The sequence below is a fragment of the Rana temporaria genome, chromosome 1, assembly GCF_905171775.1.
Source record: "Rana temporaria chromosome 1, aRanTem1.1, whole genome shotgun sequence".
NCBI classification, from domain to species: Eukaryota; Metazoa; Chordata; class Amphibia; order Anura; family Ranidae; genus Rana; species Rana temporaria.
This window is the reverse complement of record NC_053489.1, coordinates 386,131,064-386,145,977: the sequence shown is the minus strand read 5'-3', so window position 1 is coordinate 386,145,977 and position 14,914 is coordinate 386,131,064. Positions and strand designations below refer to the sequence as shown.

General features: G+C 43.4%; 1 protein-coding gene across 2 annotated transcripts in view; it reads right to left on the bottom strand.

Annotated features, from left to right (window-relative positions):
- The window catches only part of ANGPTL4 (angiopoietin like 4), a 56,996-nt gene that overhangs the window by 23,380 nt on the left and 18,702 nt on the right, over nt 1-14,914 (bottom strand). The window lies entirely within an intron of this gene.

The window sequence follows — 14,914 nt, the reverse complement described above, 5'->3', positions numbered from 1 at the left end:
CAAGGTTGCCCCCTCATCTGAGCTGTTCTGCCTGGGGTTTACTAGACTACATCCCTGCGGGGAGACGCTGTCTGCGTTCACAGGCACGGAAGGCAGGGGAGCCGCGGTCGTGTCTAAGATACTGTAGCTCCGCCTCCCATGCCATTTTATTGTATTCACAATGACAATCTCAGCAGCACAGCCCTGCTGCTCAGCGGTGTCTGTGCACCGAAGGCTGTAATAGAAATGAGAAACAAGGCTCATTCTCGTTTCATAAAGAAAAAAGTGGCACTGTGCATGCGCGATGCCACTAAGTATCAAGGGAATTGTAGTTCCTTTGATAACGTGACATTGCTGCAGGGAGCGCGCTCTAAAAACCAGAAGCTGAGGAGATCATACATAGAGGAAAGGAGGAGGTGCAGAAAAAGGCTATGTATATAACAGGTAAATCGAAAAGTTCAGCAGAAATAACAGCTATATTCCTGATCAATGCAGCATATAGATCAGATATAGCTAAAAAAAAATAGCTTTACAACCCCTTTAAATAGAATTTGGCACCAAAGCTACCTTGTGAAATCTTCAAAAGTGTTAATCCAAAAACCAAGAAACAAGGAGAGACAAGTGAACAAGTTCAACATTCTACTACTACAGATTAGCAACAGAACAGAGGAGTTATCCTGGAGGAATAAAGTATAATAAGAAACACCCCAAAATAATAACAACAATGGGTAAAGAGCCGTTAAGGCCTGATTCACACCTATGCATTCTTAGTGCTTTTTGCATTTTGCAGATTTGCACTACAGAACTTGTTCCATAGGAAACCATGTTAAATGGACTGCAGTGCAAATCTGCAAAATACAAAAAAAAAGCACTAAAACTGCATAGGTGTGAATCAAGCCTCAGACAGAAGGCTTACCCAGTTTGTAAAAAAAAAAAATGTATCCAAGGGACTGAATTTCATTGTGGCACCTCTATCCTGTCCCTGTGGTGGATTTTATCACAACTACAGAACCTTGCATCCATAGGAAACACATTTCAGGAGACAAAGCTAAATAACTTGTATCTGTGAGCCTGGGCTGCTCTAGCCTTCTTCCAAGCTGAACCCACAAGAAAGCAGGGCTTTTAGTAGGGATACGAACATAATCATCCTGCCAGCAAACAAGGGGAGATGCAGTGTTGCTCTGAATACAGCAACAGCCGGAGAAGGGAAAAAAAATATAAAAGCGGTAGTAAACACCACCTGGGGATTTTTACCTACTGGTAAGCTTTTAAAAAAGCTTACCGGTAGGTACAAAAAATCTCTCCTAAATATGCACTGTTTAGGAGATATTCACTATTTCTCAGTATGACGTCCTTTCAGAGCGCTCTGTGCCACAATCGTGGCTCCCATGCACATGCACAGGAGTGACGTCATCGTTGCTCAGCCATTCAAAGAGCCGGAAGCCCTGTCAAGTCCAGTCAACATTTTAAGGTAATTTTTTCATAATGTGCTAGTATGCAGTGCATAGAACAATATGCCATTGACTTTTTTTTTTATTTTTTTATTTACAGTTTTCACTACTATCTTAATTTGGAGTTGCTTCAATGCCACTATCCTAAGAAACGTAATGCCTAAACCACAAGTAAGGAGGTCCTCTCAGACTGATTGTCAGCCTCATCAACTTGAAAACTAATAGTAGGGTTATCCAGATACCACTTTTTTGAGACTGAGTACAAGTACCGATACTTTTTTTCAAGTACTCACCGATTACGATACTTTTTTTTTTTTACAGTGCTTTCTTCTTTTTTTTGGGGGGGGGGGGGGGGCGGTGGTGGATTGTCAGTGTGTTTTTTTATTTACATTTTTATTATTTTAAAAAAAAAAAAAATTTTTATTTATTGCAATTTTTTTTCTTTTTCATCAGCCCTGCTGCGGGGGGCTTTGGTGAGATATCTGGGGTCCCATCTTTTGATTTCACCATTGAACTTTAACATACATGTGTCCTCCATGATCCAACACACGTGTTGTTTTCTGATTTTTTTGTCACATGTTTGGTTCACTCCCATGATCACCAGCATCGCCCCTTGGAGTCTTCTTGGTTGTTTAGCACCCAGAGGTGGTTGCTGGATTTATATACATTTAATTTTGTATACCTCACTCACACTATAGTCAGCAACTAGTGCTCACATTGTTATTAGCGCTGCATTTTTTGTTTTTCACAGATTCCCCAGTCCCTTTCTCTGCAGCCTCAGCTAAAATAAATGGAGAGAAGCTCCTCTCCATTCATAAACTGAAGCATCGTAAACACAGGTTACGATGCTCAGTTATGTGAATGGGCGGAGTCAGTGATCACTGACTCTGTTCATTCAGAAAAGATAGGAGCCGGATCTACCTCCGCTCTCCATCCTGACAGATCGAGGGGGTGGAGGAGGACATTGAGGGGGGAGAGCAGCACGGAGTGAGGAGAGCAGCACGGAGGGGGGAGAGCAGCACGGAGGGGGGAGAGCAGCACGGAGGGGAACAGCACAGAGCACGGAGGGGGACAGCACGTTTAAAAAAAACAATGAATAATCTGTGTACTTTGAGAGTGCATAATCACACCACTGCATTTCGGTAACACGTGTTATGCCATATGATAATGTGTGTTGCATTAAGGTAGCCCACAGCACATCTGTTGGTAAAGTGCACCGAGGTACAATTTAGAATTCATGACACTGTATTGTGCCAATACGCGGAACATTACCACAGATCACTAGCGTGAATAGTTAATCTATATTAACACTAGTGTCTTAAAATTATCACTGGTTAAACTAGAAAAATATTTAAAAACTGGCAATGTTTAAAATGTTATTGTTCACATGTTGTAAGAGACTGACAGAGATTGCAATAGACTGCATGCATGGTACAAAAAATTGTCATTAGGCTGCTTGCATGCGACTTAGGACTGTCATGGGCTTCCATGTTACAGTAATACACACCATTGTTTTTCTCCGGTGACGCTAAAGTCCTTTAAACCACACTAATGTACTAAAGTCAATACCGTAATTAATTGAGATAATCTAAAATACCTTCATCAAGATTGGCCAGGATTCACTTCTTCAAAAGTTACTGTGGCCTTGAAATGGTTAATCAGATTACCCCCTATTCTTTGTTCTACAAAGTGGTATAATAGTCAATTCTAAATTGGTATATTAGAGGACAGATTGTGCATCATGTCAGTGCAAACCACTAAGTAAATATGCATCTGCATAAACTAGTCAAGATGTTGCTTGCATTGCTAATTGCTAGAAATTCTTCCACTTTTAAGTCATTTACAGTGTAATAATAGTAGCGCAATTGTTCATACATGACGCTGTCATTGATGCAGAATTTAGGGGAAAGGTTACACATAGAATACCGCGGGGCTTCCAATAACAACAGAATTGTTAAGAAACATTCAGATTGTCAGACAGCTATGAACTTTCACCCACTTTTTTGTTTCCACATTTATACCAGACTGGAGCTAAACTACATGGTTGGAAATTTTTAATCGCCAAGAGACAAATATAATAACTCCATAGCAGCAACAGGGAAAAATGTAGTTTGTACTTACCTTTCCTAGAAACTGTACAGTATATACACACACACACACACACATATACGTAACTGCAGCAGAATGAATCTGCTACTACATATTTTCTCTGCCAAGAGTGAATAGGGGCATCACTTGATTCCTCCAAGAAAACATTCAGGGCTCATTTATATTTTTGTGGTGCGTTAACACTGCATTGCATGTTAGGCAATGGCACTGCAGCGTGGCAATGCATGTAATGAGTTACATAGTTAGTCAGGTTGAAAAAAGAGACAAGTTCAACAATAAATAAAAATAAATAAATACAAAATAATACCATACAATCCCATATACACAATCCTATACCCACAGTTAATCAAGAGGAAGGCACAAAACCCCACCAGAACATGCTCCAACTTGCTACAGCAGGGGAAAAATTCCTTACTGATCCCCAAGAGTAGGGATGAGCCGAACACCCCCCTGTTCGGTTCGCACCCAAACTTGCCCGGTTGTTGTGGTGGTCTGCGGGCGGGGGGCTTATCAGAATCTGGAGGACCCCTTTAACAAATGGGACCCCCAGATCCTGCCCCCCCCCATGTGAATTAGTAATGGGGTACATTGTACCCCTACCATTTCATGAAGGAAGTGTAAATAGTTGGAAAAAACACACACACACACACACACACCGTAGAAAAAAGTCCTTTATTAATAAAATAAAAATAAAAAAATCCAGCGGTGGTAATCTACTTGGTCCCAGCTCCCTGCTCCAACGTTGTCTGTATCCAGCGACGGGTGATCTCCAGTCCAGCGATGAGAAGATCCATCCATCCAGCGCAGCCACGCACCCTCTGCTACGTCACTGGGGAAGCCCAGTCTTCCCCCTTGCGTCAGAGGGGGGCGGGGTCACGTGACGGGTGGCCCATCTCCCCTATATAAGAAATGTCACAGCTTCAGCCACGTCATTCGCTGGGCTGTGTCCAGCGGAGAAAGGAGGTCGGCGTGGCTGCGCTCTGGATGGATGGATCTTCTCATCGCTGGACCGGAGATCACCCGTCGCTGGATACAGACAACGTTGGAGCAGGGAGCTGGGACCGAGTAGATTACCACCGCTGGATTTTTATTTTTTTTATTAATAAAGGACTTTTTTCTACGGTGTGTGTGTGTTTTTTCCAACTATTTACACTTCCTTCGTGAAATGGTAGGGGTACAATGTACCCCATTACCAATTCACATAGGGGGGCCAGGATCTGGGGGTCCCCTTTGTTAAAGGGGTCTTCCAGATTCTTATGAGCCCCCCGCCCGCAGACCCCCACAACCACCGGGCAAGGGTTGTGGGGATGAGGCCCTTGTCCCCATCAACATGGGGACATCCTCCCCATGTTGAGGGCATATGGCCTGGTACGGTTCAGGAGAGGGGGGGCGCACTCTGTCCCCCCCTCTTTTCTGTGGCCAGCCAGGTTAACGTGCTCGAATAAGGGGTCTGGTGTGGATTTTTGGGGGAACTCCACGCCATTTTTTTTTTTGGGGTGGAGTTCCCCTTAAAATCCACACCAGACTTGAAGGGTCTGGAATGGATATTTGGGGGGAACCCCACGTCATTTTTTTTTAAATTGACGGCGGGGTTCCCCTTAATATCCATACCAGACCTGAAGGGCCTGGTAATGGAATTTTTAGGGGACCCCCAGGCTATTTTTTTTGTATGAATGAATTCGCTCTGAATTGCCAGAGCCAACAATTCATTATAGCCACAAGTCAGTTTTAAATGTCTTTTTTTCTTTCAGAAATGACACTTTGTGCAGAGACAGTTCTATGTACGGGAAACATGCGCTATTTCACATGCTAACTTTACACCCCCCCCTAGGTACGAAATTTAAAGTAATATTTCACTTTTATTGTTTCACTTTTAGCATTATTAAATTCACTTTTTTTTGCATTGATACATGTCCCCTGGGATAGGACCCAGGTCCCCAAACACGTTTTAGGACAATAAATTGCATATTAGCCTTTAAAATTAGCACTTTACATTTCTCCCATAGACTTTAACAGGGTGTTCCGTCGTTTTTCGAATGTGCCGCGAACACCCCTAATTGTAAGTTGTTCGCCGAACAGGCAATGTTCGAGTCGAGCATGAGTTCGACTCGAACTCGAAGCTCATCCCTACCCAAGAGGCAATCAGATTTTCCCTGGATCAACTTTACCTATAAATGTTAGTACCCTGTTATATTGTGTACATTTAGGAAAGAATCCAGGCCTTTCTTAAAGCAATCTACTGAGCGTTTGAGTGTTTCTACACATCGTGTTAACATGCATTACTGCAATGCTAAAATGTAAATGGGCCCTTAATGTCTGGAATTTTTTGTTTGTTATTTACCTCTTGACATTAGGTGAAAACGTTTAAGAACTGTTGCTCTCAACTCCTCTCTCCTATCTTAGTTAGGCTGGGTTCACACTACGGTTTTCCCGTCCGTCAGCCGCATACGATTTATATGGAAAACCGTATGCGGCTGAAACGGACGGGAACGTATGGAACCGCACACATGTGCGTTTTCCATTAACATTAATGTTAAAGGAAAACGTATGCGTTTGCCATACTGTCTTAAAAACGACCGCAAAACCGTGGTTGAACACGGTTTTGCGGACGTTTAAAAAACGTTTTGCCAGCAAATCGTACGCACCCGGATGCATCTGAGTGCATACGATTTGCAATGCATTCTCTATCTATACGTTTTCCCGTCCGGGCCCGTACGTTTTCAATACTGAAATCGTATGCGGCTGACGGACGGGAAAACCGTAGTGTGAACCCAGCCTTACTATTATTTTTAGCAGTTTTATTTTTTTTTACCATTTCACACTATATTGATCAGCCATGAGCCTTCTTCACCTGCGGCTTGTTTACTCAGCACTTTAGCGCAAGTCATACGACAAAGTACACCTGCTTTCCTCAGGAATGCCTAAATGCACTTTGGCCTACTTAGTCTGTATCTGATTAAGGCTTGGTTCACACTATTTTGAATTGGGTGTGGGTTTAACTGCATCTAATTCGTATGACAGGCTCTCTATGGAGCCGGTTCACATATGTCCAGGGGGGCTGTGGAGCGGCTTGCACAGGAATGCTGTGCGTCTTTGGCTCTGTTTCAGGGCCAAATTCTGGCAAAAAATGTGTCTGATTCGTCCCTGAAACGGAGAATGGGGACACACAGGACCACTGCTGAGATCCGCTGCGGTCTGCAGTGTAAACCCAGCCTAAAGATTTGGTTTGTTTGATACCTCTCTGGCTACTTACTATTTTGGATATTTTTTGTGAGCAACCTGGACGACATTAAGTTTCTGTTTCTGCTTGCTCTGATCATTTGCTTGTTTCAATAGTCTGTCTGACTTGCATTTGTGTAGTGCACCTGGTTCCATCCCAGGAACTCATGGGGCCCCCGGGCAATAAGAGATTAGGGGGCCCCTGGGCAATAGGAGATTATGGGGACCCTGGGCAATAGGAGATTATGAGGCCCCCAGGCAATAGATTATGGGGCCATACAGTATACACACACATACAGTATACACACAGAGACACACAGTATACATACACATATACACATACACTGAAAAGGTACTGGAGAGGCGGGACAGCTATAATCTTGTGATTTTTTAAAAACACAGATTTTTACATACTATCCCTGGTGTTACTGAGGCTGGCAACCCTGATGGAGGCCCCCTAGTGGCATGGGGCCCTCGGGCAGTGCCCGGGTGCCCGAATGGTCAGTGCGCCCCTGTTCCATCCATTGTTGGCTGCCATTATAAATGGGTCAAATCTTAGAACAAAATGTGTACTGTGAGTGCACATTCACAGCACTGCGTTGCGTTAACCTATGCTGGGTTATATGGTATTGCATTAAAGGGGTTGTAAAGGTAAAAGTTTTTTACCTTAATGCATTCTATGCATTAAGGTAAAAAAAACATCTGACAGCACCGCCCCCCCCCCCCCAGCCCCCGTTTTACTTACCTCACCGTTCGAAAGTCCCGGGCGCGTGCTTGTCATCTTGTTCGGTTCGCAGCCTGGCCGTCGATTGGCTAGGCTGGGCGGATTGATAGCAGCGCAGCCATTGGCTGGCGCTGCTGTCAATCACAGCGGATGACGCGGCACACCGGGGGGGCTGGGCCGAGTGATACAGTCGGCGGCAATGGACGCCGCTGTATCACGGGAGCACGCTCGCAAAAGCTTTCCACCATGCGAGGGAACTCGCATGAACGTGGAAAGCTTTTGCGAGGAGGAGCCGGGACAGCCGCCAAGGGACCCCAGAAGACAGGATTCGGGGCTACTCTGTACAAAACGAGCTGCACAGTGGAGGTAAGTATAACATGTTTGTTATTTTAAAAAAATATATATATCTGCCTTTAGTGTTCCTTTAAGGCAGCCCAAAGCACATATGTTGGCAAAGTGCATTAGGATACAATTTAGAATGAATGCCACTGCGTCGCACCAATGCACAGCACGATCCAGGGAATATCCAATTGCCCCTCGGGGTATAGGGAGGATTTTTTTCCCTGCGGAAGCAAATTGTATCATGCTTTGCTGTTTTTTTTTTTTTTTACCTTCCTCTGGATCAACTGTGTGTATAGAAATTTTGTATATGGGATTGTATGACATTTTTTTTTCCTTTTTATTTTCCCCTTTTATAGGTTGAACTAGGTGGACTTGTGTCTTTTTTCACCCTGACTAACTACATAATAACTATATATCGTTTCCACAAAACACTAGGCACTTAGAGCTGGTTCACACAGGGGCAACACGACTCTTTGCAAGGCGACCTGGACGCGATCCAAGTGCACACCACAGCGTGATTTGGGACGACTTACAAGGCGAATTCAAGTCACCTCCAGGACAGGCGACTTTCCAGTGGCCAATCGAAAAACAATCAGCTCTGTGGGAAGGAGGGGGAAGGGAGGAGTTTGCCTGAGAAAACAATTTTCTCTTCTTGCATTGTTGCTTTAGTTAAGACATGGGATCCGACTTGGAGGCGACTTCCATTGAAATCAATGGGTACAAGTCGCCTAGAAGTCGGATTGAAGTAGTACAGGAACCTTTTCTGAGTGACTTCAGTACTGTACATTAAGACGGCTCCCTTCACTTCCATTTATTTTCTGAACCGCGCGACTTCAAGTCGCACTGGTTAAATTAGAAAAAAAGGTTTAAAAACAGTTGTTTAAAATTGTATTGTTTCACATGTTGTAAGAGACTTGAAAGACTGGTAGCCTAGCTCTGAGGAAGGGGGTGCGCCCCTCAAACGCATTATCTTATACCCTGTGATGGTATGTGTGTTTATATGGTTTATTTGAGTTGCTGTTCGTGAGTACCAACCTTTTTTTCTAATTTAACCAGTGCTAGTTTTAAACCACTAGTGTTATTGCACATTGAGAGCCGGTTCACACATGGGCGACTTGGGATCCGACTTGAAGTCGCGCGGTTCAGAAAATAAATGGAAGTGAAGGGAGCCGTCTTAATGTACAGTACTGAAGTCACTCCAACTTCAGAAAAGGTTCCTGTACTACTTCAATCCGACTTCTAGGCGACTTGTACCCATTGATTTCAATGGAAGTCGCCTCCAAGTCGGATCCCATGTCTTAACTAAAGCAACAATGCAGGAAGAGAAAATTGTTTTCTCAGGCAAACTCCTCCCTTCCCCCTCCTTGGTTTGATCATTTATTAAATATCATTAATAATGCACTAGGTGTGCACGCCTTCCAATGTTTGTCTTTTGTGTAGACTAACAGAGACTGCTCACATGTTATAAAAGATTGTCATGACTTGCTTGCATGGTACAAAAGATTGTCATAGGCTTCTGTGTTACTGTAATGCACGCCATTATTCTTCCGTTGACACAGAAGTTCTTCAAACCCTCTAATGTACCAAAGTCAATTAAACTACTCCAAAAGCAAGAAAAAGCGTGGTAATCTAAAATGCCAAGAAATGCTTTCATCAAGATTACCCAGATGTCACTTTTTCAAATATTACAGAGGCCCTGAAATAGTTAATCAGATTACCTGCAAATGTTTATCTACAAGGGGGTAAACTTAAAGGGGTTGTAAAGGAAAAAAAAAAATTCCCTAAATAGATTCCTTTACCTTTTTAGTTCAGTCCTCCTTCACTTACCTCATCCTTCGATTTTGCTTTTAAATGTCCTTATTTCTTCTGAGAAATCCTCACTTCCTGTTCTTCTGTCTGTAACTACACACCGCAATGCAAGGCTTTCTCCCTGGTGTGGAGAAAGCCTCTTGAGGGGGGGAAGGGGCGAGCAGGCAGGTCAGGACACTCTACTTTGCAGATAGAGAAAGGCGTTGTGTGTTAGTGGGCATCCTGACACTCCTGCTCGCCCCCTCAAGAGGCTTTCTCCACACCAGGAAGAAAGCCTTGCATTACGGTGTGTAGTTACAGACAGAAGAACAGGAAGTGAGCATTTCTCAGAAGAAATAAGAACATTTAAAAGCGAAGGTAAGTGAAGGAGGATTGCACTAAGGTAAAGGAAGCTATTTAGGGGGAAAACAATCCTTTACAACCCCTTTAAATGAGTAGATTAACCACTTAAGGACCACCTCCTGCACATTTACGTCAGCAGAATGGTACGGCTGGGCACAGGCACGTACCTGTACATCCCCTTTAAGTGCCCAGCCGTGGGTTGCGGGCGCGTGCCCGGGAACAGGTCCGAAGCTCTGTGGTCGCGGGACCCGCGGACACGATCGCCGCCGGTGTCCCGTGATCGGTCACAGGAGCTGAAGAACGGGGAGAGGTGTGTGTAAACACACCTTTCCCATTCTTCACAGTGACAATGTCACTGATCGTGTGTTCTCTGATATAGGGAAAGGCGATCAGTGACATCACATGTGACATCGCTGCCATTAGTAGTAAAAAAAATAAAAATATTAATAAAAACTATCCCCTATTTTGTAAACGCTATAAATTTTGCGCAAACCAATCGTTAAACGCGTATTGCAATTTTTTTTTACCAACAATATGTAAAAGAATACATATCGGCCTAAACTGAGATAAAAAAAAAGTTTTTTTATATCTTTTTTGGGGGTATTTATTATAGCAAAAAAGTAAAAAATATAGATATTTTTCAAAATTGTCGCTCTATCTTTGTTTATAGCGCACAAAATAAAAACCGCAGAGGTGATCAAATACCACCAAAAGAAAGCTCTATTTGTGGGAAAAAAAGGATGCCAATTTTGTTTGGGAGCCACGTCGCACAACCGCGCAATTGTCAGTTAAAGCGATGCAGTGCCGAATCACAAAAACTGGCCAGGTCCTTTACCTGCATAATGGTCCGGGTCTTAAGAACATTGGGCTAGATTCAGAAAGAATTTACGTTGGCGTATCTATTGATACGCCGCGTAAATTCAAAGCTGCGCCGGCGTATCTTCTTTCTGTATTCAGAAAGCAAGATACGCCAAAATTAGGCTAAGATCCGACTGGCGTTAGTCTCTTACGCCGTCGTATTGTAGTTGCATTTTTACGCTGGCCGCTAGGTGGCGCTTCCGTCGATTTACGCGAGGAATATGCTAATTAGGTAGATACGCCGATTCAGAAAAGTACGTCCGCCCGGCGCATTTTTTTTCGTTGTTTACGTTTGGCTTTTTTCGGCGTAAAGTTACCCCTGCTATATGAGGCGTACGCAATGTTAAGTATGGACGTCGTTCCCGCGTCGAATTTTGAAAAATTTACGTTGTTTGCGTAAGTCATTCGCGAATAGGGCTGTACGTAAGTTACGTTCACGTCTAAAGCATAGACGATTTGCAGCGTAATTTGGAGCATGCGCACTGGGATTCTTTCACGAACGCCGCATGCTCGTAAAAAACGTCAAATACGTGGGGTCACACTAAATTTAAATAAAACACGCCCACATCATCCACATTTGAATTAGGCGGACTTACGACGGACCTCATACGCTGCGCCGCCGTAACTTAGGGCGCAAGTTCTTTATGAATACGGAACTTGCGCCCTAAGTTACGGCGGCGTAACGTATCTGAGATACATTATGCCAGCATAAAAATACGCCGGGCTATCTGAATCTAGCCCATAGTGTGCATCATATTAACGCAAACCACTGGGGTAAATTTACATCTGCATAATCTAGTCATGATGTGGCAAGAACCTTGCACTTTCCTAGCCATATGCAGTGTAACAATTGTAGCGTAATTGCTCAGACGTCACACTACTATTGATGTAAAATCTAGGGGAAAGGTTACACACAGAATCATGCAGGGCTTCCAGTAACAACAGACTATTGAAAGAATATTCAAATTCTCAGACAGCTATGAACTTTCACCCACTTCTGGTTTCTCCATTTATACTGGGCTGGGCTAATCAACAGAAAATTTGGAATTCCCAAGAGACAAACATAATCTCCACAGCAGTGAAAGAGAACAATTTAGTTTGCATTTACCTTTTCTAGACACACACACTAATTTATATATATTCTATCTTTCTTTAAAACCAGAGCCTAAACTATTATGCATCAAGTTGAATTTCTGTCTTGTAGCAGATGAAAAAGAATGAATTATTACAACCCCAAATACAAAACATATAGAAAAGAAAAATGTTGTGAATAGGGGAAGTAAAATGTGAGCATTCTGATGGTATAGTATGCAACAGCCTGTTACACTTGGTGAACTGTCAGCCGAGTGTTGTAACTGCCTTCTGGAACTGTTTAAAGAGGAAGTAAACATCTCTAAAAAAATAAATAATAAAAAACACCCTGCAAGACAAAAGGCATAATGAGCTAGTATGTGACTAAGGACCACTCAGCGGTCCTTGGTCACCTCCTCCGTCACCGTCATGATACCCGGAGTGACTTCCGAGTATCGCTGCTCCAGTGCTGTGACTGGCCGGAGCAGAGATGACATCCGTCCTGCGCATGCACGCGGGTGCTGCCACCAAGGCATAATCGTAGACATCGGTGCCGCTATTTCTGCAAATATCTCCTAAACATTTTAGGTTTGGAAGATATTAGTTGCACCTACAGCTAAGCCTTAATCTAGGCTTACCTGTAGGTTAAAGTGGTTGTAGGTGCAAAGCGAGCAAAGTCCTTTCTTGTATTAAGAGAGGTATGGACTCCAGAGACAGAGATATAATTTTGCCCCTGTACAAATCATTAGTAAGACCTCATCTGGAATATGCAGTTCAGTTTTGGGCACCAGTTCTCAAAAAGGATATCGGGGAGGTGGAGAAAGTGCAGAGAAGGGCAACCAAACTGATAAGATGCATGGAGGAGCTCAGCTATGAGGGAAAATTAGAGGAACTGAATTTATTCACTCTTGAGAAGAGGAGAATTGGGGGGATATGATCCACATGTACAAATATACAAGGGGTTCATATAGTGAACTTGGTGTTGAGTTATTCACTTTACGGTCAACCCTGAGGACAAGGGGGCACTCTTTACGTCTAGAGGAAAAGAGATTTCACCTCCAAATACGGAAAGGCTTCTTCACAGTAAGAGCTGTGAAAATGTGGAACAGACTCCCTCCAGAGGTGGTTCTGGCCAGCTCAGTAGATTGCTTTAAGAAAGGCCTGGATTCTTTCCTAAATGTACAGAATATAACTGAGTACTAAGATTTGTAGGTAAAGTTGATCCAGGGTAAATCCGATTGCCTCTCGGGGGATCAGGAAGTACATTTTCCCCTGCTGTAGCAAATTGGATCATGCTCTGCTGTTTTTTTTGGCTTCCTCTGGATCAACTGTGGGTATGGAGTTGGGTGTATGGGATTGTATTGTGTTTTTTATTTTGTTTGTTTATTTTTTTGTGGTTGAACTGGATGGACTTGTGTCTTTTTTCAACCTGACTAACTATGTAAGACCCGGTTCACACTGGGGCGACTCGTCAGGCGACACAGCCGCCTGACAAGTCGCGTCCCATTGTAGTGAATGGAACCGTTCTAATAGGAGCGACGCAAGTCGCTCCGACTTAGAAAAAGGTTCCTGCACGACTTTGGGGGCGATTCGGGGCGACTTGCATTGACTTCAATACAGAAGTCATTTTGCAAGTTGCCTCTCAAGACGCCTTGAGATCGCCTTGCCGAGTCGCCCCCAAAGTCGTGTCGCCTGTGTGTGAACCGGCTCTTACTATGTAACAACCACTTTAAAGAGGAACTGCAGTCTGGTCACATAATTTGTAATAAACACATCTTTGCCATTCTGAAGCTTCCCTCCAACCACTTTGCATATTATTCTATATGTACTGTGATTCTGTACTTGCCATAAATGCTGCCCTTACTGGGCACTTAAACCCCCTTTCTGCCCAGACCAATTTTCAGCTTTCAGCACTGACGCACTTTGAATGACAATTGCGCGGTCATACAACACTGTACCCAAACGATATTTTTATCATTTTTTCCCCACAAATAGAGCTTTCTTTTGGTGGTATTTGATCACCTCTGCGGTTTTTATTTTTTGCGCTATAAACAAAAAAAGACAGAAAATGTAAAAAGAAAACACTGTGGGCCAGGTTCAGAAAGAGATACGACGGCGTATCTCCTGATTTTCCCCCTTAGTATCTCTGAGTGCGCTCGGCCGTATCTATGCGCCTGATTCAGAGAATCAGTTACGCATAGATATCCCTAAGATCCGACAGGTGTAAGTGTCTTACACCGTCGTATCTTAGGCTGCATTATCAGGCTGGCCGCTAGGTGGCCCTTCTGTTTGTTTACGCGAGGAATATGCAAATTACTATTTACGTCGATTCAGAAACGAACGACCGCTCTGCGCTTTTTTTTTACGTCGTTTGCGTTCGGCTTTTTCCGGCATAAAGTTACCCCCGCTATATGAGGGGTATGTGCGGCGTATACTATGTTAAGTATGGCCGTCGTTCCCGCGCCGAGTTTTGAAATTTTTACGTCGTTTGCGTAAGTCGTTCGCAAATACGGCTGGACGTAATTTACGTTCACGTCGAAAGCAATGACGTTTTGCGGCGGATTTTCGAGCATGCGCACTGGGATGTTTTCACGAACGGCGCATGCGCCGTTAAAAAAAAACTTAAAATACGCTGGGTCAAGCCAAATTTGAATAAAACACGCCCACATACGCTACGCCGCCGTAACTTAGGGCACAAGTTCTTTCTGAATACGGAAGTTGCACCCAAAGTTACAGCGGCGTAACGTATCTAGGATACGTTACGCCGGCCGGACAGATACGCTCAGGTATCTGAATCTGGCCCAATATTTTTTTACTTTTTGCTATAATAATATCCCAATTTAAAAAATAAAAATAAACGATACGTATTCTTCTACATATTTATGTTAAAAAAATTGCAATAAGCGTATATTGATTGGTTTGTGCAAAAGTTATAGCGCCTACAAAACAGGGAATAGATTTATGAAATTTTTATTATTTATTTATTTTTTACTAGTAATGGCGGCGATCT